Consider the following 26410-nt stretch of genomic DNA (forward strand, 5'->3'; position numbering starts at 1 on the left):
AAAACTATACTATTATTTGTTAGATTTGGCAATGTATGAAGAACAAGTAAAAGTAACTATGTTAAAATGGAGCAAGGATTTTGGTTTAAACTTTGATCTGCACATCTGGCAAGAATTATGGGCAAGGAATAAGAAGCTTACTCTGGCCACCTCTTACAAAGAAAACCTCTACAAAATGTTTTACAGATGGCATCTCCCGCCCATAAGATTAACTAAAATGGGTCCCAACATTTCTTCTAAATGTTGGAAATGTAATCTGGCAATTGGAACATATTATCATATGTGGTGGGAGTGTCCGCGAGCTTGTGATTTTTGGATTAAGGTTAAAGAATGGTTGGAAGAAATACTAGAGCGAGTGGTAGAGTTAAAACCAGAACTTTTCCTATTAGGTATAACAACGCAGAAGTATGACAAAGGCGTACTCTATTTGATGCTACACATCCTAACGGCTTCCAGATTGGTTTATGCTCAAAACTGGAGGAATAAGGGAATTCCAACGGAAGAAGAAATCCTGTATAAAATTTTTATCATGTGCAGAGATGGACAGGCTTACAATGGCTATGAAAGATAAGACAGAACTGGAATATTTCGAAATCTGGGACAAATTTTACCGCTGGTATGAATCAAGGAGAACCGCTCGGATCTTAAGCTAATGATAGGATTGAAACATACATTTAATTGTACATATAATTGTATATATAATTGTATTGTGTAGAAGAATGAGGTGTATATAGAGGTTAAGGATGATGTATTAAGTTTTTGTATCACGAGAAACAAATTGTTAGGAATATTTACTCTGGAATGCCACGTATGTCCATTTTTGTTTTAATTGTATTATAAATAAAAAACTTTATTAAAAAAAAAAAAAAGATGCCTTCTCTTCTTCCACCTTCCAAGCCTTGGTATCAGCCCAGGATTATTTGGCTTTAGAAAAGACTTTGGTTCCACCAGTGCCTACAAATCTCTTGACTCCAGAGCCTGTGCTCTTGTGTCGCAATGAAGCTGAACAAAGCTTGCTCTTCAAAATCCACAGAAAGCTTCTGGGGACGCCGGATCTGTGTCTGCTGTGTCCGAGCAATGAAGAAAGAGTCCTATGCCAATCGGGCTGAGGATGCCAAGCAATTCATGTTATGGTTACTGCACAATGGAGACACACTCTTTAGCCAGAGCCAAGAATTACAAGCTTTGTGCCGCGATCTTCCATTTGTGGATTGTGGATCAACAGAATTGCTCCGTCCCTGTTATCTCTACGATCCGGAGAACTGCACATTGCTGGCTTTATTAAGACCGAGCCACTTTCCCAAAGGGCCCTTTCAGGAGCAAGCAGTGCTGCAAATCCTTCATACGCTGGGTCTGAAATCAGTTCTTAGTGCTGTCTCTCCAGCAGATGCAATAACCGCTGCAAGGGAAGTGGATGTAAGTGAAACAGCAACTGCCAAGGCCAAATCCCAGGCCCTTATCCGGGTTTGCAATGAGAGTCCTCTACTGTCACTCTTATCTCCTGAGATGCTGAAGCAGCTGAGGTCCCTGCCTTGGGTCCCTGCCGTCAATTCCTCTAAGCTTGGGCCAGCTGGAGTCCTCCTAGCACCTGAATCAATTCGTTCAGAGAGGTATGCAGGTCTTGTAGGACAGGTCATGGGACTGACAAATGCTTTTTGGGCCCTCGCTGCAGAAAAATTGGGCCTGGAACACTTACCACCTCCGGAAAAGGTGATGGAAAACTTAGCTGACCTGGTACAATCCTATTGCTCTAAAGAGACATCCCTGTTAACTGCAAAATTGTGTAGCATCTATCAACACATGCAACAGCATCTCTTCGATTTCCAGCATCCACCCACGTACACTTCAGTGTGGAATGGGAAGGGCTTCTCATGGCCAACAGACGTACTGTCCTTTCCTAATGATTTGGACTTTGCACTCCTAATGCCACGAGTTCCTCTGGCTTTCCAAGAGTACAGGCAGCTTTTTGCAAAATGGGGTGTCCAGCAGTCACCCAGCGAGGAAGATGTAGACCAGGCTTTTCGTAAGTTGGCACAACAAATCAATGCCAGACCAAAAGGGGGTACGCAGGCTGAACTGAACATAGCTGCCTTGGACTGGCTTAGCAATCAAGGTTACCATGGGGAAGAGGAAATGCTTATACCGATGCAGATCGTAGGTTTGGTTGGTTTTGCTCTTCGCCCTGCCAGTTCAACACTGTATTGTGACATGGATCGTGCCCGTCTTGCTGATTTGGGTGGAGACCTACCCATTTTGGTGCATGAAGCGGTTTCTTCTGCCACAGCTGCTTTCTTTGGGGTGGAGATGCTGAGTATCAAGTTGTCAGGCTTAGAACTGTTTGAGGCTTGGGGGCCTTCAGAGCCCATCACTCTCCAGATCCATAACATCCTTCAGGAGTACAGCCAGGATGCTGACGTGTTTCAGGAATTGCTGCAGAATGCCAAGGATGCCGGTGCTCAGACTTGCCGCTTCTTAATAGACCTCCGGCAGCATGACGCTACTAAAGGACTTCTGGATCCTGGCATGTCTACTTGCCAAGGCCCAGCCCTTTGGGCCCAGAATGATGCACTGTTTACTGAGGCAGATTTCTCCAACATTACCCAACTAGGTGCAGCCACCAAGGAGCACCAGGAGGACAAGATCGGTCGCTTTGGCCTAGGTTCCTGCACTGTCTACCATATGACTGATGTGCCTTTCCTTCTCAGTGGTCACACCGTCCTCATCTTTGATCCCAATATCACCCATCTCCAAAAACATATCCATGGTTCAGCCTAACCGGGCATATTCTGGATCACATAGATCCATGTAACCTCGTATAGCTCTATGTAACCTAGCTCTATGTAACCCTAACGTTAGTAATAGGTCAGGGGGAGGAGCTTCCAAAGGGCATTGAGAGGCTCCCTGGACACTAGCCTCGGGGGAGTCCTTTGTTCTTTGGGCATCACATCCAGCCACACGGCTGGAGATCCCACAATCACCCCACCATGTGACGCTTGGGAGAAGAGGGGGAAATCCAACATAAATTTACCTATGGGAACGAACAGAGAGATGTTAAGCCAGGAGCAACCTCGTGGACCCAGGTATTTCTTCTGGAATAAACGTTTATCTGTTTAAAAATCGTTTCTATTGAGTGGTCTGTCTGCCTTAGACTGGACAGAGAAGCAAGTTGTCCTGTCTGGGTCAGAACAGGGCATCTGTTTGAATTTGACCTCCACAGTCGCCACTTCATTTCCAGAGCAATTTTGGCCTTTCAGAGGGATCTTTGGATGTCGAATTGGAGAGAAATACCAAGGCACTCTGATCCATTTGCCTTTCCACACTGAACAGGAGGCCAAAGAATCTCAGATCTGCCCTGAGCCGTTTGGACCCAGCCGGATCAAAAGACTAGAAACTGGTTTCCAGGAGATGTCCCAGTACCTGCTGATTTTCCTACATAATGTGCGGGAGGTATCACTCTCCTACCTTGCACAGGGTTCCAGTTCTCCAGAAGTTGTGCAGCCACTGGCGACAGTAAGCTGAGAAGTACTGAATGAGATGGGTGTTCCCCTTATACGATTGAGAACAACGTGGCAATCAGCTATGAATATCCACCATTTTCTGCTCCATTCATGCTCAGCTGATGGAGAAGCTGAGGAACTGTTCAGAAAGGGAAGAAAGGGGGGGTATCCATTTCTTGCCTCCTTCTGCTATGGTAGCCTTACCACTCCGGCCTAGTACCACCGTTGGACGACGGCTCCCGGATATAAGTGGTTTTAAAGGCCGCGTCTTTTGCTCCTTACTTCTTCCCATTGAATCAGGTCTCCCACTGCATCTCACAGCTCCCTTCACCGTACTTAGTAATCGCAAAGGACTCTGGGATACCATAGAGAAGGGCCAGTGGAATATAGCACTGCTACAAGATTCAGTGACAGCTGCATGGCTTGGGGCACTAACTCAGCTCCGAGACATGTACAAACAAGAACTGCTGGAGGACTACGAGTATTATGATTTTTGGCCTGATATATACAGTATCAAGTATCCTTTCACTGAAGCAGCCAAAGCCTTCTATCAAGTACTAATCGATGGAGTAAATGGGGAGCAGCCAGTTCTCTTCTCTGATGGACAAAAATGGCGCCCACTTAATCATGCTTGCATTTTGGATGATGATATCATTTGCGAGACGCAACTGAGTTCTATAGCAGTGAGAGCCTTCTCGTTACTCTTACCAGAACCACAGATTGCAGTTTCTCTTCCAGAGAAGGTTAAATTGAGCTTCAAAACCTGGACCCCAAGAAACAGCTCAGTGCTAAACACTTATAATTGGGCACGGTTCCTTCAGGATCTTGCTTTACCCAATCTTGCTAAGCTTGCAGTGCCTGATCGTAATGCCCTGATTCTTCGTGCCCTAGATATGAATGATGCCAGGGTGACTGAGCACCTGAAATCCCTGCCTTGCATTCCTGCTACTCCAAATGAAACACTGAAAACCATTAAAGAACTTGTACACCCAGAGGGCCGTGTCGCACCTCTCTACTGTCCTGAAGATGGCTGCTTTCCTATGGGTGAAGAATTTCTCAAGCCAGAGAGGCTGTTGCACTTGGAACATCTTGGCATGGCCAAAGATTGGGTGGCAATAGAAGAACTGATAAGCCGAGCCCGAACTGTGGAGGCTTTGTGGCATCAGAACCCCGACAAAGCATGCCAGAGAGTCTGCTGTATCTTGGATCTCCTTGATGGCCATCTCCAGGAAAGTTCCAGAAATACTACCCAGGTTTTGTTTAGGGATATTCCCTTTTTACCGGCAGTGCTTCCTGGGAATATGCGTAAAATCTGCTGCCCCAGTGAGATTTACTACCACAAGCTTAATTCCTTGGTACATTTGATTGAACCAATCCTGGACAAGGAAGCCCTTGGGGGAAACTCCAAGCTCTCTAAGGAGATAATGGAATTCCTAGGAGTGAAATGCAAACCATCCGTAACTACACTGCTAAAGCAACTGGAGAGAGCGTCCTTTTCTTCCAATGCCCTCTCCCAAAAAAAGTTGGCTAAGATGGCACAAGACTGCTATGCTTTTCTCAATGATGTAGTCCGGAACAATCAAAGTAGGGTAGAGGTAGCGCAAAAGGCACAGACGTTCCCCTTCATCCTGGTCAGTGTTGGCTTTGTTTCAGTGTGTAAAATGTCACACAATCTGGCTTTCGACGCTATTCTATATCTCTTCAAATTGCCTGAGGAGTACTGGCAACAAAAGGATCTGTGGAAGTGTATCGGTCTATGTGACGTATTTACCTTGGATGATTATGCTTCTGTCCTGGAAACCGTGGCTAAGGATGCAGCTGGACGGCCACTTTCTGTTGAAAAACTAGAAATTGTACTTAGGTTGATCACTGCAGGGCTTCCTGGAGTTTTGCCAGAAAATCAACAACTGGATTCTTATTTGTCCCAGAAAATGTTTTTCCCAGACCAGGACAAAGTCCTACGACAATTGCCTAAGCTGCTTTTTGATGATAGTCCATGGCTCCCACGTGAGAGTGGAACACAGTTCTGCCATAGTATGATTCCACGAGAAATTGCTGTGCGCTGCAGCATAGCGACCAAAAAGCACCGTATACTGTCCAAGTGAAGGAGCCAGAAACTTTCTCTTTGGGGCACAGATTTTGGAGCTAAGGAGGACTCGTGTACCCGCCTGTCTAACATCCTTCGGGATTATTCCTCTTCACAGGATGTGCTGAAAGAGCTGCTGCATAACGCTGACGATGCTGGTGCAAGTGTCATCCATTTCCTTTGGGATCGCTGCCAGCATCCAAAAGAGCGTGTTTTCAGTGATGAAGTCTCTTCAAGGTCCAGCCCTCTGCATCTATAACAACCGGACCTTCCAAATGAGCGATATTGAAGGGATCCAGCGCTTAGGCTATGGTGGCAAAAGAGGAAGGCGCGATGCTATAGGAAAATATGGTCTGGGATTCAACACTGTTTTCCATTTGACAGATTGCCCTGCATTTGTCACAGGGGATAGAACACTATGTGTCTTTGACCCCACATTGCGTTATCTCCCAGAGTCTGATGAGGTCTCACCTGGCGCAAAGTACAACCTCACAAAAGATTTCAGAGATGCCTTTTTGAATGTTTATTACACCTTTTTGCCTGATGTGTTTGAGTTGGAACAGGGCACACTTTTCCAGTTGCCCCTGCGTACTCCTGCAGGGGCGGCCTCTCCTATTTGTCAGAAATCTGTGTCTGAGATAGATATGGAGAATATGTTGGAAGCTCTTAAAGAAGATGCCGAATGCCTCATGATGTTCCTCAATCACATTTGCACTGTAATTTTCTCTGTTATGGGTGAGGAAGACAGGAAACCCAAAGAGTTGTTGTGGGTTGAAACTGAAGGAGGGGAGCCTGGAAGGCTCGAGTACCAGAAACATCTGCAGCAGGCAGCTGCAGCAGGAGGCCTGGAGATGAGCAAACCAGTAACCGTCTTCTACAAAATGAAGATCAGCACTAATCTCTTGCATGATCCCAGCATCTGGTGGGTTGGAAGGCAAATTGGAATGGACAGCACAGAGACCATAGAGGGCATGCTACTGCCGTATGGTGGTGTGGCTGTTTGTCTTAATAGACAAGTGTGTGGGAGGGCTTTCTGCACATCGCCCCTGCCAGGAAGGACAGGCCTTCCCATCCATGTCAATGGGAACTTTGATGTGGATTCGGCTTGGCGTGACTTGCGGAAGGACAGCAGTGAAGGGGATGTCAATTCAATCTGGAATAGGTTACTCATGCAATATCTGTTGGCCCCTTTATATGGCCAGTTACTTAAAAACCTGTGCCAGACACTGGGGACTGAACCACTGAAATTCCATACTCTGCAAAAATGCCATGATCAACTTGCTCAGAAGTATTTGCAATATTTCCCAATTGTGACCAAAGATGTATCCCGTTTGGCAGCAGTTAGTGATTGATCTGTATAAACTGATGCATGAAGACCAGCTCCCATTGTTGCCAGTTTATCAGAAAAATGTTAATTACAAAAATGCCCGTAGAATTGAAACAATAAGTGTGTGTTGGAGTGCACCCAAAGAAGAGGATTCCACCAGAGGCCCCTATTTCCTGAAGAATACAATAGAGGATAAAATTCTTGAGCGCACTCTTCAGGAGCTGGGTATGAGCTTGGTCCCTGCCTTTGAACAACTACAAGAGATACATGAGCAATTTGTCATGGCGGAAATTGATGTACTGACTCTCGATTCTCCTTCCCTCTGTAATTTTTTGAAAAGCCTGCTCAACTTCTTACCATGCTCACTAAATCAAACTCCTGTAAAGAATCGTTCCAGTTGCTTTGCTCTCCTAATCTTCTCTCTCAGTGGACTGTGTTCTGATGATGTGAATTGCGTGGAAGGACTTCCATTACTGTTGACCAATGATAACGTGCTGAGATGTTTCAGCCAACAAGAACCTGTTTATCAGAAGAGCAGTGCTTCTGAGCTTTTCCCACATCATCGCCATTGTTTTTCTGCCTTTGCAGATTACAATCTGAATCAGCTTCTATTAGAAATGGAATTCCTGAAGAAGTTTACTTTAGATGAATCTGTGGCTTACATACAAGAGATGTTGACACTGGATAGCTGGGGCAACGATAGCAAACACCAGAAGAGCTGGTTAGGGGAAGTGTGGAAGTTCTTTGAAAGTCAAATCTGTGTGTCAGAGGAAAAAAGGAATGAGCTATTTGCAAAGTTCATTTCCCTCTTCAGAGGATGCACTCTGCTCCCTGTCTATGGTTCCAGTGAGTTGATTCCTCTTGAATCCCTTGGTACATTGATACCTAATAACTTAAGCCCAGTTTGTGAAATTCTTGATAAGCTGGGCTGTGCCAAATTAGATAACTCCCTGTTGCCTCCAGAGTTGACTGTATACTGCATCAATCCACAGCTACTGACGATCAAAGACCCTATAGTAGTGCTGGAGCAACTGTCCACCCACAGTAGCCTATGCTGGAATGAACTCAACTCCTGGGATTATAATTCACTCTTGAGGTTTCTCTGTGAGGATCTTAAAGAGTTAAATAATCTAGGATTAGCAAAACTGAAAGCTTTGCCTGTCTTTGAGACATATCAAGAAAAATATGTATCACTAGTTTCATATGATAAGGTCTATCATCTGGTATCCAAAAATCCAAAGCTCTGTGAGAACTTTTTGGAACTTTATGAAATGGATGCAAGGACTGTTTTACTCAAGGACTCCTATTTGAATCAAAGGGTGAGCAAGTGCTTTGGTATTGGAGAAATGAATGATTTGCAACAGTTTATGCTACTTTTGCCTAGGATACCCAGTTTTCCTGAGGCCAAAGTACTGGAAGCCTTGAAGTTGCTCTTCATCATCATGTCACACTATGATGAAGAGTATGAGACCCAGAAATCAGTTGTGGTGTCAACATTCAAGTCCTTTGCCTTCATTCAGGATGAGGAGAATGTGCTGCGTCTTGTATCATACTTCTATCAGGATGATACAAGTTTTCAAGAGTTGGGATTGAGCTCTCGATTTGTACCAGAGAAATTCTATGATTCAATGCGTCCAATCAAAAAGTGGGAAGTGAACCTATTTTTATTGGATGTGGGTTTGCAGGAGGTGATTTCTGAGGAAGATTTTTTGAAATGTGCTACCCAGGTTGAACGAGAGGCATTCAGCAGCGGTTCCACTTCTGAAAATGTCCGAGGAAAAAGTAAAGCACTCTTGAAATATCTGTTTTCCAGAGCAAAAGATGACCTGTCTGATTCCTTCCTGGTAAAATTGTCCAAGATCTGTTTCCTTGTACCGCGTCTCATCCCTGATGAACTGTGTAGCCTTCATTTGCCATACGCCCCTTGCAGAGCTCCAGTGGCACCCCGAGGTTCTTTGTACTGTTCAAAAAATGTTGCACTCTTTTGGACTTCAGCAGTTGCTTTCTCTTTTAATGACTATGTTGGGGAAGAAGGTAGGGATGTTTTCAAAAAACTTGGAGTGATATGCACAGTACCTACCGAAGTGGTCTTGGAAAATTTGAGCAATGTCTGTCAAGTAACCTGTGATACCCTAGAAAATAAGGAAACTCGGGCAGAAGTTCTAAAATGCACGTACAAATTCCTGTCAGAACAGGAAGAAATAGATGTGAATTCCCTTAAAGGCCTTCCTGTGATACTGACAGATGATAATGAAGTAGCTGAGGCAGAAAATATGGTGGTCCACTTGCAGCACTCAATTGACTTTCGGCCATACCTCTACATGCTGCCATCCAAGTTAGAGGTATATATAGATGTCTTTGAAAGGTTCGGAGTGCAAACTGAGCCAACCATCTATCATTATGCCAGTGTTCTGGCCAGGATCCAAGAAGAGACTACAGAACAGATGAAACTGCAAGCCAATCTTCCTAAAGCAGTGCTCAGGGCCACTCAGTTTCTCTTCCATCTATTGGAAGAAGCAAAGGAGCCAGTGGATTTCTCAAAGCTGCAAGAACTTTATCTCCCTTGCATTGATGGGAAGCTATATCCATCAAACACTTTAGTATTTAGTTTCTACCAATCTGGCCAAGAACCCCTTGCTTTGAAAAACACACTTCACTTTCTGGTTGATCTCTCTGAATGTTCCATATCAGCGGACAAGTATAAGCAGTGGAAACTTCTGCGCTTGCTACCTGAAAATCTGTGCCCCAAGTATTTCAATAACATTGTTGAAGAACAACTAGAACAGTCCTCTCTGAAACTGTGCATGTATCGGGAACACTGTGAGTTTCAGAACAGTCTCAAAGAACTTCTGGTTTCTCTTGATTTCCAAAATGCGCTGATTGTGCTACTGAAATGGCAGAGTAAAATAGAGGAGATAGAAGACATGAATGACGGACTCTTCTCTCCAGATCAGCTAGAAGTGGTGTGCTGTGAAAAGCTCTGCATTGTAATGGTCTACAACTTGCAACTTTTAGAGGAAACTGAACATGTCAAGACAGTGCATGTCACAACAATGCCAGATGGCAAGACAAAGATTTACCTTACTCACCAGGAAAGCATGAGTCGGCAAGAGGGAATACATATTTTCTCAACTCTAGCCATTGAAGTTAATAAGCTTTTGGGAGAAAGACTTCAGCCAGAAGCTATGGGGATCCTCATGGAGATTCTACCTTGCGAAAGACCTAAAGATATTGCTGAAGTCCTAGAGAAACACAGAGTGCCCCTATATGAGCAGGGAAACCTAAATGCTTATGACCTTCCTCCTCCAGGAGAAGACATCCCTGAGGAATGGTATGACAGTCTGGATATGAGCATTCTGCATACCTTTATGAAAGGAGATTATATGGGCTATCTGGATTCTTCCCAGCCCAAGGAGCATTACCTGTATGCTGTTGTCCTTGAAGTACTTGAGTCACAGAAGAACGGTGCTGGTCAAATACACACATATTGTATTGACTTGGGAGGAGGTCGGCAAGAAGAAGTGACTGCTTATGACTTGCACCATTTCAAGAGAAATAAGCCAGTCTCCGATTCAAATAAACTGGTAGTGCTGCCCACAGGTCCCGCTGATGCTGCCCAAATGGTAAGACCAGATATTAATGAGTATTGGCATCACCGGCCACTGAGTGAGGTGAAGAAAGAGATAGATGCGTGCCTAGATCAAGTTTGGAGACTTTCAGAAGAGGAGAAGAAGAAAGCCCTTAGAAGATTGTATCTGTTTTACCACCCAGATAAAAACCTTGGCCAGGAAGATTCTGCTAATGAACTATTCAAGTATCTTAAAGAAAAGATCAAGGAAATGGAGAAGGGAATGAGGTCAAATGGCTCCTGTGGAGGATCCAAAAGTAGCAATTCCTATCACAGAAACTTCTCAGACTGTTGGAGTGAATGGGATCGGCAAGCTCATCAGCATCAACAGAGGCACTATGAATTTACCAGAGGTGGTGGTGGCGGCGATGGTGGTGGTGGTGGTGGTGGTGGTGGAGGAGGAGGAGGAGGAGGAGGAGGAGGAGGAGGAGGCAGTTACGATTTCTGGTCATACCATCGATGTGGACCAAACTCTTCAAGATCACAACCAAATCACTGTTTCCTGGAGGCAAAGCGTTGCTCCAGCAAGCAGAATGTGATCTGCACGTAGCAGCCAGCATTGCTGGAAATGGCAGCACTGAATGGCTGCTGTACATGACTTTCCAGGCTATGGAGAAGACTCTGACAGCAGTTGAGTACAACCAGGGAGGTGGCTTTGAGAGGAATCCCTCTCTTGCAAAGCTGGCTGATAAGGCAGCATCTTATGGATGTGAGCTGGCTAAACTTCCTGAGCAGATAGATGTGCTCAGGGAACACGGCATGGATGACAAGATAACACAGTATCCCAAATATCACACTTTACCCACCATTCCTAATGAGGCCTTTTCTGCCTGCAAAGAGCAGGATGTGCTATTGTCAGCTTGGGAGATCTTAAACGTGGTAAAGAGATGGCTTGGCCTTTAAACAACAACCCCCCGCAATAAATATTAGAAGCTGGGAGAGACTATTGTATATATAATGCAGCAGTACCTGTAAAGACATTTTGCAGATAGTTTTAAAATGAGAAAGGTTGTTCTCTAGAAAAAAAGTAGCCTCACAGAACCTGTATTCTTTATAGATGATAAAATAATAGGGTGTCTATGAAAACAGTATGCATATTCTTTAATATGGACATTCCATTTTTTTTGTCTTTTGATAAGTTGCTTTAATAAAGTTGGCTTTCTTAAATAACCCGAATATCCAATAACTACTGTAGAAGTAATAGTGTTTTCCCCAATGGATGTGCTTACTGAAATTGTCGTGACTAAATGAGTATGTGCCATCACGTTGGTGTTGATTCTTCATGTCAAAATAATTTTTTCCCATGATCTGTCCCTCATCTGGTCCTTCAGGTTTTTCAGTGGCGCACCACTGCCACTGGTTGCTACTGATTGTTCAATGGTTATAAGTTGAGGACTCGCTATACTGTAATGTCTTATATTTTGGTTCTCTATTTACAGGGGATGTGTGTACTGTACATAAAGGTCGTCTGTAGTTTATTGCACATCTTGACTTAGCTACAGTGTAGGATTTTTATTTCAGGATCAGAATCACATACTCTTGCATGAGAGTGTCAACCATTTTGGATCAGCTAACAGTGAAAAGGTATAACCCTGTTTGGCCCAATTGGAGATTACTCTAATTTTGCAATTGGGACTTTGAGAGGTGAATAAAAATACAGAATCCAGGTTTCTGATTTCTAGTGAAGATAGCAATTAGTACTGTAATTTGTAGTTGTACAAATTATTTAGTATACAGTTAACTAGTGCAGTACAATGAAGATTGGTGTTAAGGAATCCTAGATTGGACTATAACCAATTCCACATTGTTAGAATAAATCAGGCTATTTAGTGAAAGGCACAATAGATTACAGCCGTCCAAAGTTACCTTGAGGTAAGATGGGCGGCCTATAAATTTCATAAATAAATAAAAAACAAATCTGCAGGGCTGTATATTGGAGCTGTTATCCTGCACTGATAATAGAGGTTGCCTGAGTTTTAGCCTAGATGCACACCTGGAACAAGTGTTTTTGATATCCCTGTCCAGCTATCAGTACTTCACATTGCCAAGGGTGTGAATGGTTGTTAAGCAGCCTTCCCTCACCACAAGTGTTGTCTGCTAACTGGTGCAACAGAAACTGTTGGAATTGTTTTAGGGTACTGTGTTCATGCTATTGACACAACATCCTTTAATAGATGGTGTTGATGGCAGCAACAGGTTCAAAGTTGCATATTGCACTATTTTGCATGCTTTAGGGATTGTACTTTCTAGTCATGTTGCTGTGAGGTCCCAAGGTTTCTACTTGCTCTGGGAAAGTATGTGTTCCTGAACTCAAATGTTCTAGATGTCCAACAAGGAAGGGATTCTGTAATCTTATCTTTGCCCACTAAATGAGCAAGTTGGAGTGCCAGAGGAAGGAAGGGGTTCTGAAGCAAGTTGTAAAACTAACCTAGTTCTGTGACAGTCACCCCTGGCAACTGTCTCAATGCACATCAACATGGGGCCATATGTACATATTTTCTTGAAAAAAATAAAGGACAAATGTGTAAAGGGACAAATATGAAGGAGATTCATAAGGATTTAAAAGGTAACTGTTTATAACTTTGCTTTACAAAGGAAAATTCAAGAGCAAAGCCAAGAAAAAAAAACTTACAAAAATGCATATTTCAACTTTCTGAAATAAAGGACACATATAGTCACTGTAACATGCTGAAATGCCCTGCCAGAAAGTGTATCTAATGATCATAAATTTTCACCTTTCTCTTCTAATTTCATGAATTCTGCCAGTGATCTGTCTCAAAGATTGATTTAGCAGTCATTGAAAATAAATAAGAACTTTACTTTTATCAGGGCTTTTTTTCTCATAGAATGCTCAGAACGGCGTTCCGGCACCTTTTTTTGATGGATTTTTTTCATCTTTTGCATGAGCTGTGCTACTCCCTCTATTGGCTTTCGAAAGCCAATAGGAATTGCTGCTGAGCGCGCCAAAAGACCCAGCAGGCAAACGTTGCACGTGCAAGTTGTCTGCAGCAAAGGCGAGTTGGCAGGAATTTTGCGCCCCTCCCTGCTGCCCAACTACACCATCTCCTAGTTAGTCCCGAAGATACCTGGAGGAGACTGGAGCGGCGACGCCACGATAAGTTTCTCTTGATCTTCGGCCCTGCTGGGGCAATAATGGCTGCGGGCGCAGGAGGCAGGGGCGGCGGGACTGCTGTGGGTGGCGGCACTGGCGGGGCAGCAGCGGGTGGGGTGCATTGGTGGCGGGCTGCCCCCCCGGGGCTGGAACCGTTGCGGCGGCTGCTTTGAGAGCTGCGGGGCCCACTCTACACAGGGCGGCGGTGCTGGCGGGGCGGCTGCAGGCGGGGGCGCGGGGTGCATTGGCGGCGGGCTGCCCCCGGAGCCGGGGTGGCTGCTGTTTTGGAAGCCGCAGGGCCCGCTCTACATGGGGCAGCAACGTGGCTGCGGGTGGGGGTGCGGGGTGCATCGCCGGCAGGCTGCCCCCTCTACACGGTGGAGCGGCAGCGCTGACTGAAGAAAGGGCAAGAACTGTTTGGAGAAAGAAATCAGTGTAGATAGAAAATGGAAAATCAGAGGCAGGAAGGAACAGTGATAAATTTTATAGAACCATAGACTTTGAAGGGACCTTGGAGGTCTTCTAATCTAATCCCTGGCTCAAGGCAGAAGACTTACACCAGCCCAGTCTAATGGCTGTCCAGTCTGTTTTTTTTAAACCACCAGTGATGGAGCACCCGCAACCCCAGGAGGGAAGATATTCCACTGATTCATTGCTGTCACTGTGACTTCCGCTTCCAGATCACGGCACCTTCAGCCATACAAAGAGCTGTCGCTCTTTGTTGGCTGTTTTCTCTCTACCGGTAGACCCTTATGCGGGTCTCAAATCGCCCTGGAGGGGCGACCACCGTCGAGGAGGCTTTTGCTCGGCTGCGGTGGAGCGGCGGCTCCCCCTACAGTCCGAGCTAACTCCGTAGGGCCGATGGAGAAGAAGATCGGTCAGTAAAATGGCCGATCACTTTGCTGTGCCAGCTGAAGTCAGAAAATCATCTAAGCATAAAGAACCACTGTGGTGAATCCGGGTGAGACCTTTCCTCCCTCTCTTCATTTTGAACTATTTTTCCTGCAAAGAGCTTGCTTTTTAGATGACTTCCCTGTTCTAAGAGAGCGGCTTCTGTCTGTTTGGGGGAAAAAATACTTTAAACAAAACTTCAGAATAGCTCTTATTATATTTTGAACCTTTTGGATATTGGGCATACCTGGAAAGATTCCTAATTTAGAGCATTATTTTACTTACTATACTGAAGATATTTGCTTTTTTCTGTCTCTTTCGTTGTCATTCTTAATGAGATAAAGGCTTTTAACGTGCAAAGAAAAGCTTTCTATAGCTTAATGAGGACATCTTGTGGCAAAAATATTTACTGCAATTATAATGTCTGTCTTGGAGTTTGGAGAATACTACTTCAGGAATTAACAAGAAGATAAAAGCTTGGAAACAGCTGTGGGTTGTGTTTGTGATTTAAAAATTGTGGAGGCGGATGTATATGGATTCTTAATAAATATAGTTTCCACAAAAAGATTAAAAGTTTCTTTTACTATGGAAATAGAAGATTTTCTACCCACAGCTTGACTATGAGCTGATACTGGAAAAAATATTGGAAATGACAGAGGAGATGAAGTCATGGAGAAAAACTAAAGATCAAACTTTAAAAGATCAACCTATAGGCCAAGAAGAAGCCTATATGCAACAGTATACACAATCTGAGATGGAAGAAGAAGTTACTGATCAATTGAATTCTGGACTGGATTATGAGCTGATACTGGAAAAAATATTGGAAATGACAGAGGAGATGAAGTCATGGAGAAAAACTAAAGACCATCTTCTAGAATCACAAGCTGAGCCCCAAATTTTAAAAGACCAACCTACAGGCCAAGAAGAAGTTTATATGCAACAGTGTACACAATTTGAGATGGAAGAACTTACTGACCAATTGAACTTTAGAAAAATTCTGGACCCCAAATCCCAGATTGAGACTTTAAATAATTACTCTATAAATCAACTAACTACTACAGAGGAGGATATTTCACAAGTCTATGTACAAATGGAGAACTTTGAAGATCAAAAAATGACTATAAGTGAAGTTCTCCCATTGCCAAAATTAACAGGAATTGACAGCCAGACGTGATCGATTAAAAGTTATGACAACCTGGATAATCAAGCTGAAATTATAATATGGAATAAAATGGACTATATTGCTTATATGATACTGGAAGAAGGGGAAGAGAATTTTGATCAGATTGATTTGTTGATAAACATTAGTACTCAAATACTGAGATTTGATGACATAGATGCGACATTACGGAAACCAGCTTGGTATAGAAAAAAAGCCAGAGTTAGATTCAAAAATGTGATTTAAAATCTTAATTATTGGGTCAAAAAGGCTTTAGAAATTTGGACTGATTTGACAATCTAATTGAGTAAATGAAAGCAGTAAGATAATAATTGGTGTAATAATATGTTTGTCTTAGATATGATAGTTAATTTGGTTGAGAGTTAAATTTTACTTAACAGGTCGAAATGATTTTTTTTTTGTTTTTTTTACTCTGTTTATATAGAAAACTATTTTGTAATAGCAGAAGAATTAGAGAGATCTATGATCGGAGAAGAAAGGGTATTAATTAATGATGTATTAATTAAGAGATGGAATATATGTGAAAATATTAGAATGTTATTCTTGGAATATTATGTGTGTTGTAGAAGGGATACCCAAAATTTTATTAATATGTTTGTTTAAGTTCAATTGGAATATTTTAATTGAAATTAGTGGAGCTTAAAAGCAGGAGTGATTTATGTAGATGTAATAGTAGGAATGCTTCCGTGGATTGATTGAATCTTAAGAAGAAATAGATTAAACTAAATTTGTCATATCATGTGAGGAAATAGAGGGGGGGATTTTTTTTAAGGTATTAATTTTAGTTATATATATATATGACTTGTTTTGTTATGATTGATTACCCTTTCACCACAGTGTTTTCCTGAGCACTTTGATGTTAAAATTAAAAAAACCAATAAAATGTGTATAAAAAAAAATTGCTGTCACTGTCAGAAAAAAAAGTCTTCTTTCTTCTAGGATGGATCTCCCTGTAACAAGATTCCACCCTTACTTCTTGTCCTGCCCTCTGGTCCCTAGAGAATAACACAATCCCCACTTCTTTGTGATAGCCCCTCAAGTTTTAGCTGAGATTAATTTTAAGAGCAACTGTGGCAAAGCAATGAGAGTATTTCTAGACTTCAACAACATTAAACTCATTGCAGTTCTGTTCCAATATGACAGATGTACAAGCCATCAATAATGTGGTTGTTAATATAGGTAGGTCTGGCTTATGGGCTGTTTGTATTTAAGGAGATGCTCACAACAAATTCTAGTTTATTTGGTGAATGCCTGAAAGATGCATTACTTCATCTAAGCCAAAAACAGATGAAAAAAACTAAAGGCAATTATGAATTAAACTTAGCTCAAATCTTTAAGATGCAGCATTAGTAAGAATGTCCCTGGGTGAAATTACAAACCATCTGCAATAAATTCAGTGTTCTTATTCTGGCAGGAACACTTGACAGTAAATCAGATACATCTCTGCCGAAACACTGGTTATTTCAAATGGAAAAGGTAATAGGTATTCCCCAAACAAACCAGTTTTAAATGTTTGAAAGTGCATTCATGTTTTGTAAGATATGATTAGCAGCAATAATAAATCTAATTATGCTATGCATATTTATGTTAGCCAAACCCTGGAGCAGTAGTAGAAATCTTCTATCACAATGGCAAGCCCTTTAAGATTATATTTTCAAAGAAACAATGGAACTCTTGGCAGAGGCACTGGAAATATAACTTGTTATGTGTAAAAAAAATGAATGTCAGCTTCCATGCATTCCTTCAATTTAAATTTACACTACAAAAAAAACCAGGAAACCTTTTTTTAAAAAACCATAATTGCAGGACTGATTTTTTAATTTTTTTTTAATTTTTAGTGTAAAAGTGTGACCCCAAATTTAAAGATGAAGAAAATTACTAATTACTTCTCAACCACCGGTCCTGCTAATAAAAAAGGCCAGAATATTAACAGACACAATGACAGAACACACGGAAATAACAACACCTGTTGATATTTCTGAATCTGATCTTGAGAAGCAAAGCCAAACTACAAATGACTGGCCAGACTGCTGGAGTTATGATAAAAAAAAAAGATTTTTGCTTGAAGAATGAATGGCTCTGTGTTTGTAAAATGAAATTTGGCTGTACGCCTTGTAGAAAAGTTGGAACTCTTGGAGTTCAGACAAAAATGGGAATGAAACTTTCCAAAGAATGGATCAACAATGAGATAACCTATTCTGGCAAAGATAGGAAGCAACAGTTGAGCTCACTTCGAAAAGATTTTTTTGATCACAGAGAATCTGCTGCACATAAAGCAGCGTTAAAAATAGTTGCTGAAAGCGAAAAAATGACTCTTGAGAATGTTTTTTTAACGTCATTATCTCATGAAAAAATAACTGCAAATTTTTTTCGAACTGCATATAAAGTAGCAAAGGAAAATCAATCATTCCATCATTTTGAAACTGAAATTGATCTGCAAGAACAGAATGGAGTTGAAATGGGTCGTATTCTTCATTCTACAAATGCGTGTATTAACATTGTTAATCATATAAGTGAAGAAATGAGGAAAACTGTGGTTAAAGAAATTGTTCAATCCAATAATAAAATTTCATTGATAATTGATGAATCAACCACAATAAGCAAAAAGACTGCCCTCATAGTATATGTTCGATGCTGTATCGAAGGTGTTGGAATGAATTCACCGGTAAATTTGTTTTTGGACTTGGTAGAACTTGAAAAAGTAACAGCAGAAGGAGTATTTGATTCCTTACTCCAATGTCTTCACTCTTATGGGATGACAGAAGATTATTTAAAAAAATATTTGGTTTCTCTGGCATGCGATGGCGCTGCTGTGATGATAGGATGTAAAAGTGGAGTGAAAAAATTGCTGTCAGAACGTTTTCCTTCTATTATAGTTTGGCATTGTGCTAATCACAGACTAGAATTATCAGTAGGTGATGCTGTCAAGGAAACTTCAGGAATAAATAGATTCAAATCATTTATTGATAAACTTTATGTCATATACCATGCTTCGGCAAAGAATAGTAGAGAGTTGCATTTATGTGCAGAATTACTGGGGGCTGAGCTGCTGAAAATTGGAAGAATTTTAAGTACCCGATGGGTGTCATCTAGTTTGTGTACAGTTTTGGCTGTGTGGAATAATTTTGAATCCCTTGTGTATCATTTTGAAGAAGCAATGCATGATCCCACGAGAGATAAAAATGATAAATGCACTTACGATGGATTGAAAAGAAAAATAACATCTACAGAATTTTTATTGGACCTAGGATTGATGTGTGACGCTCTCCAAGAATTATCAGACTTAAGTTTGGACCTACAGGACTGCAACATGGACCTGTATAAGGCAAATAAGAAAATAAAAATACTGGTACATGTTTTTGAAGAAAGAAGGCAGAACTTTGGGCTGTTGCTGCTGTATGTGATCTTTGCTTTCGTGGAGTTTTACTTCACAAAAAAGATTCAAAAAAGGATCCTCCCATTGACCCAAGTATATTTTATACAAAATTGAAAGAGTCAATTGAAAAAAGATTGCTTGATAGCAAAGACGATGAGTTGGCGTATTGGTCTCGCATACTTGATCAAAAACATTGGCCTGAAGATGTTAATACTCAACTGACATTTGGAGAAGTGGAAATTAGAAACTTGTCAATCAGACTGCAACTAAATGAAAGAGAAATGATTCGTGGATTTCATGAATATATTCTTGAAAAGACATATCCAGAAAAACTGTTGCATTTGATACGAACTCTGAATACCATTCCCATTTCTTCAAGTGAATGTGAACATGGGTTTTCACAGATGAATCTAATTGCCACCCCAACAAGAGCTTTGTTAAAGACTAAGACAATTTCAGCACTTTTGTTCATCAAACTTGTCGTACCACTTCTGAGACTTTTCAATCCTTCAAAGTACGTTGATCTGTGGTTACTCAGAAGACGACATTCGGCCATAGATACTAAGAGCAAGGAAAGGAGTCGAGAAGATTTGCCGGATGAGAATTGGACAAAACTTTGGAATTTACTATGAACATTTGCCTTTAACATAAATTAAATTTATGTTAAGAATTGAATATATATATTTTTAATTATATAAATAAATATATAAATAAAATTATATAAATAAAAGATTAACAAGATGAGAATTCTGGCACCTTTTTTTTTTTAGAAAAAAAAGCACTGACTTTTATACCAGTAAAGCAATCAATTAAAAATCACTCCTACCTGATCATATATGTTTTTCCACCCACACCATTTCAGGCTCCCATTTAATTTTCACATAACATGGCTCCTTTGTCCTTTACACCTGTGTCACAGAGTGCAATTTCAGACAGCATAACATAAGCTGAAGATAAACATTTGAAGAAAAAAAAAGGTCCATCACCTAATACTTCTCTAGGCCTCTATATTCCATTCTCTCATTGGAATGTCAGAAGAATTTCCCAGTTCGTTTCCAGCTGGGGAAAGCTGACGATGAAGAAATTTGAGGACAGCAGCTACCGCAAAGCAGGTCTTTATTACAGGAAGGCAATAAAGTGACAGAGAAGTGACTTCAGCGTTCCTGCCTTGCAAGGTGAACCCCTGGTCCCATGTGTGGCTTTTTATATGCTTTTTCTACCCTGGGGCNCCTTTGTCCTGATTCTATTTTGGGAGTTAATCCCATTGGGGCAGGGCAGGCAATTCTTGATGGCTTTGCTATCTGAGTTTTCCCATTGTTCTTGGTGGTATGCCCAGGATTTCAGAAAAAAGGGCTTTTCCAGAGAAAAAAGTGTGTCTGCATGTTTTTCTAATGGGGATGAGAATATGGGAGTTTTGTCAGGGTAAATCTTCCAACAATTCCCTCGCTTTGGGCTGGGGCAGATAATACGAGTGGATTATCTCGCCCTCAGCACAATCTAAGGTGGTGTCTGGGTAAAAATGGAAATCTTTGTCTATCTGGACCATCATGTGCGCAGTCCGGTTACTTGGTTTCCTCTGATTGGGGTGGCAGCTTTTGAGGCAGGTGAGAAATGGGGGGCCGCAATGACAGAGACAACACAGGAAGACTCCTAAAACACAGAGTGTGATTATGCTTGCAATTAGGATCTTAAGCCAATGGTAGCCAGGAGAAAAGCCAGGGAAAGTCTAGGGATGGTTGGTTATGGCCAATGTTTAAGGCTAGCTCTTTTAGGTGGCGGATGTCTTTTTCAATGAGTCCAGAGGACTCCTCTAGGTCAAAGCAGCATAAACCTCTAAATTCCTTGCAGCCATGGTTATGCCTTAATAGTAGGTAATCTATTGCTGCACGATTTTCCAAGGTCGCTTCTCGGACCTGTCTTAATTCTCTGTTTAGGGCATCCAGGGCATGGGAGGTTGAATTCAAACTTTTGGCTAGGGTGCATGCCAGGCTATTCAAGTTTCTGGAGTTTCGTTTTGCGAGCCCTGGCACTCCCACTAGAGATACGGCCAATGAAACATATTCAGCTTTTGTGAGTAAGGAAACTTTGGAGTCACAGTCTGAGTCTAAAGTGTGAAAAGCACTCCTGTATCGCCTCTGTAACGAAGGCATAAGGATTGTCAGTCTCCCTAGGGTGCAGGGGCCACCTGTGGCATTTGCAGGGAGATAGGAGAAGGCTTTTAAGCCACATAAGAGGAACCATCCTGGGGGAAGTCTCATGTAACTATAAGAGAATGGGATGGTTTCTGTGTCGTTGCATGTGAGGGCTGTGTTGTCCACATTAATGCAGTTGTGTACCTTTGGTAGGGAGCATCCAGTGAGGTTAAAACATTTCCCAGAGGTAGTGGTTGCCACAATGTGTAATGTGTACATTGTTTGCTCCTGTCAGAATCCAATTATATTTCATCTCTAGTTATCGACTATGGAAAACCCCATTTCTGCCCTCGCTGGATTCTGTCATACGATGAAGGGGAAGGGGGGTGAACAAAGGGGTTTTATGGCCCTCACTTCCTTTGGTACAACTTCAAAGGGACTGAATGTGGATACCACCAAAAGGACTAATCATAACAATGGGGCTATCAGCTTTCATCTACTCCCCTCTGAAGTCTCCCTTCCACCAGCAGTGAGGAAAAAGGGGGTGGAAATGTAACGCCTGGGATTGTCGCTGGAAGGATGGTGGGGTGGGGTGGGGCTGTTGGGGACCCCTTAAAACCTTGAACCGTAGGGCTTGGACCCCAGGTCCTGTTTAGAACGGCTGCAACCATTTTCTCTTAATAAAGATGCCTGTTGGAAGAAATATTCCAAGAGTTCTGTCTTCTTAAGATGCAAAGTGCGGTGGGTCCTTACATTAGACAGGACCTGCAGAATTAGTCCACCTGGAAGGGAGAACCTTGCCGGGGGACTTTGCAAAAATTACCATGTGAGACGATGGAGCAGGAAAGGGAGAAAACTCCCTGGGAAGGGAGCCGCTGCCCCGACTGAAAGCCTGCCAGATGTCGGGATCTGAGAGGTCAGATTCCTTAGGAGAAGAGGTGGTGGAGACACGAGACCACAAACCTCGGTGGTCAATGGGCATTGGAAAGAAAGGCGAGTGGGAAAAGAAATCAAGAAAGGTGACCCTGAGACGGGGGGCCAACCAACCAGAATGGAAGCAGGAGATGGGAGAAATCCCTGCACGCAAGTGAAGAGGAAGGAAGCTGGGCACCGTACTCGGGCTGGATCCTAGAGAAAGCTATCGACCTGATGAAGAGAACTCTCAGCTCCCTAGGAGAGGAGAATTCTGAGCCCTACGGCCACCCCAGCTCCTGGAGCCGCAAAGGGAGAGACACCGAGGGGAAGTGGAACCTGCAGCCCCGGGGACATCTGCTGATCCAGTAGTCCCCACTCCCCGCCGACCCGCAGACGGCGATCTGGATGGAAGACACTACCACCGACAACGAAGGCACCGATCCATTCAAAGACTCCCGCCGCTAGACGTGAGATTCAAGGGGGAGCCAACACGCTTGGGGTTTTTCCTAACCCAAGTCCTCAGCTATATGGAAAAATAGGGGCGGGACATCCCCAGCGACAAAGCCCGTATCCGGATCGTGCAATCTGCCCTGGACGGGCCGGCCGCAGATTGGGTGGTGAACTTGCATGCCTCCAATGCCCCAGAGCTCAACAACTTCAACCGTTTCATGTCCTCTCTGAGAAGGCAATTTGAGGACCCCCTGGCTGATCGCAAAGCCCGCGAAAGGATAAAAACGATGAGGCAAGGCAAACGCCCGGTAGCCGAATATACGCAAGAATTCCGGGCCATTGCCAGCAAACTGAACTGGCCGGAAGACATCCTCCTTAGCTATTTCAAAGATGGACTAAATTATGACCTATATGATGCTTGCCTGCCCTGAGGGGACCCACACCAACTTGAGGAATGGTATGTCTTGGCAGAGGAAGCAGAAATCGACATACTGAAGAGGCACCGCCGAGGAAAACAATAGAGCTGCTCACCGCCTGAGTTGACACGTGAACCAGTGAAACCATCGGCTACGGCCAAGAAGCAAATGGGGTGTTTCAAGTGCGGGAGAGAAGGGCATCGGGCTGTAGAATGCCGCTCAAAAGCCCCCCAGCACAACCCAGACAGATCACCGGCCAGCAAATCCGGAAAGTCTCCAGCTAAGCCAAAAGAACCTGCCATGAGAATGATGGAGGCTGTGGAATCCCCCACCTCTGCTCATCAGGGGGAAAGAACTCCAGCCTACACCGCAGGGCCGGTGGACGCCTCAGACGACAGCTCAGAGGGCGAACCCCTGGTAAGTGGATGCATCGCACCCATCCTCAAGACAGTGACTATATTAATTCCCACCATGCCCGAAGCCGTGAAGGTGAAAGCCTTAATAGACTCTGGCTGCACCCGCTGCCTCATTAGCCCGACGCTAGTGGGGAATCTGGGCATTCCGTCGAGGAGACTAGAAGAACCAATCTCATTTGGCCAGTTAGATGGGTCCATAGCAGGGGGGGTGCCAGCTACCCTAGCCACTTTACCAATACACCTCTCCCTGGGCAAACATGAGGAAGACATAACGTTTGTAGTGACCCCAGGCATGGAATGCCCGATGATCCTAGGGATGGAATGGTTAAAAAAATGGAACCCTTGGGTGAATTGGAGGATGGCAGAAATCAAATTCCCGAAGTCCCCTATGGACTTAAAATCCCAAGGGGGTCTACCAGAATCAAGAACAGAAAAAGCAACCATGGGAGAGGAAAAGGGACTACCAGAAATACCAGAGGAATACAGAGACCTTGCTGAAGTTTTCAGTGAGGAGAGGGCGGATGAGCTCCCCCCCCACCGACCCACGGACTGTGCCATTGAATTCAAGCCTGGGGCAAAACTCCCGAAGCCCAGATTATACTCCATGAGCCCAAAGGAGAAGGAGGAAATGGAAAGATTCATAAAGAAAAACCTAGAAAGGGGGTTCATTGAGCCAGCCAAGCCTAAAGTGGCTGCCCCGGTCCTCTTTAGAGAGAAGAAGGATGGCTCTTTACGCTTATGCGTGGATTATAGGTCCCTGAATACAATCAGTGAAAGCAACCTATACCCTCTGCCCCTCATGAAAGACATGTTGTCACACCTCTCGAAAGGGATTTTTTTTTCTAAACTAGACCTAAGGGAAGCTTACTATCGCGTGAGAATTAAGGAAGGGGATGAATGGAAGACCGCATTTAACTGCCCCATGGGGTGCTACCAATTCAAAGTCTTGCCATTTGGATTACAAGGGGGCCCCGCAGTATTTATGCAATTAATCAATGACGTTCTAAGGGAGCACCTATTTAAGTGGGTCCTGGTTTACTTAGACGACATTCTTATCTTCACCGAATCAAAAGAGGAACATGTCAACCTAGTCAGAGCGGTTTTAAAGAAACTGCGAGCCGCCCACCTATATGCCAAACTCTCGAAATGCGAATTCCACCAGGAAAGGATAGACTACCTAGGTTATCGCATATCCCCACAGGGCATTGAAATGAACCCAGAGAAGGTCAGAGCAGTATTGGAATGGGCACCACCCCGCACAAGAAAGCAACTGCAAAATTTCCTGGGCTTCGCAAACTTTTACCACCAATTCATCCCCTCATTTGCCCAGATAGCCCTGCCCCTCACGAACTATGATTTTTGCTTCCCTCGTAGGAGTCATTTTGGATCGGTCGGTGATTGTACCTGTTACCTCACGGTTCGCCGCAAACTCTCTAATTTCTCTGAAAAAAGACGGCTTGGTCATGACTCCGTGGGTCTGTACCTATTCGGGAAGCATTATGTCGCGGATGCAAGTGATGTGGCAGTGGGGGCTGTACTATTACAAGAAAATGAACGGGTATTGCAACCCTGTGCGTATACATCCAAGAAACTCACAGAAACGGAACAGCGCTGGCCTGTGTGGGAGAAAGAGGCATATGGGATACGTTGGTCATTACTCACGTGGCGCCAGTTCCTTGAAGGCAACAAAATCCCTTTCCAGGTGTGGACTGACCACAAAAATTTGGAAGCCCTGAAAACACCCAGGAAGCTCAACCCCAAGCAAGCCCGCTGGTCCCAGCATTTTCACCAATTCCACTTTACGCTCAAACATTTGCCGGGGGGAAAGAACTTCCTGGCAGATGCACTATCTCGCATGCCCCAATATAACAGCACGCGAGCCACCGACTCTAAACCGATGCTGGTAGAATCACAACTGGCAGCGCCAGTAACCACCAGAGCCCAAGCTAAATTAAAACCACAGCTGGGTAGCCAAACCGGAATTGAATTCCGGAAAAGTTTGGAAACAGATGAATGGTTCCAGAAAAACAAAAATGTGTGCACAATGAGAGACGGGTTGCCTTGGGTGGGGGAAAAGTTATATATACCAACAACCCAAAGAGTCACATTCATGCAGCTTTGCCATGACACAAAATCAGCAGGGCATTTTGGATTTGTAAAAACATTACACTTAATTAAACGGCAATTTTGGTGGCCATCCATAAAAAAGGACATAGAAAGTTACGTAGCCAGCTGCCCAAAGTGTGCAACTGCAAAGAGGTTGCAAGGGAAATCGCCCGGACTGTTACAAACAGTGGCAAATCCTTCAGCCCCCTGGAGGGAAATAGCCATGGATTTTATAGTGGGATTACCAGAAAGCAATGGGAATACTGTTGTCTGGACGGTCATGGACTTGTTTTCCAAACAGGTGCACTTTATCCCTTGCCAAAAGATTCCCACCGCAAAAGCCTTAGCAAAACTTTTTGTCCAGCATATTTACAGATTGCATGGGGCACCCCAACGCATCATCTCTGATAGGGGAGTGCAATTTACGCCTGCATTTTGGAAGGAATTTTTATCCCTCTTAGGGACCACTCAGGGACTGCCATCTAGCCATCATCCACAAGGGGATGGACAAACAGAACGCTGTCACTCAGTACTTGAGCAATATTTAAGATGCTTTATTAATTTTCAGCAAACAAATTGGACGGACCTACTCCCTTTCGCAGAAGTTGCTTACAATATTGCAGTCCACTCCAGCACAGGTTACACTCCTTTTCAAATAGCCACTGGTCAAAGTTTCAACCCCATGCCAGAATTAACCCCAAACGAACCGGCAATCCCATCGCTGAAAGAATGGATGGAACAATTACAAAACACCTGGCCAATAGTTAGAAAAGCACTAGATGAAGCTAGGCAGGCATACAAAGCACAAGCCGATAAAAAAAGGGTTGAGCCTACACCATTCATTATAGGAGAAATGGTGTATTTATCTACAAAATACC

At 43.4% G+C, this 26410-nt stretch overlaps 1 pseudogene; it reads left to right on the forward strand.

Annotated features, from left to right (window-relative positions):
- Positions 1–11441, forward strand: part of LOC107293482 — a 40559-nt pseudogene extending 29118 nt beyond the window's left edge.
- Positions 11442–26410: the final 14969 nt, after the last annotated feature.

The sequence above is a fragment of the Protobothrops mucrosquamatus genome, unplaced genomic scaffold (assembly GCF_001527695.2).
Source record: "Protobothrops mucrosquamatus isolate PMUCROS unplaced genomic scaffold, P.Mucros_1.0 scaffold1632, whole genome shotgun sequence".
NCBI classification, from domain to species: Eukaryota; Metazoa; Chordata; class Lepidosauria; order Squamata; family Viperidae; genus Protobothrops; species Protobothrops mucrosquamatus.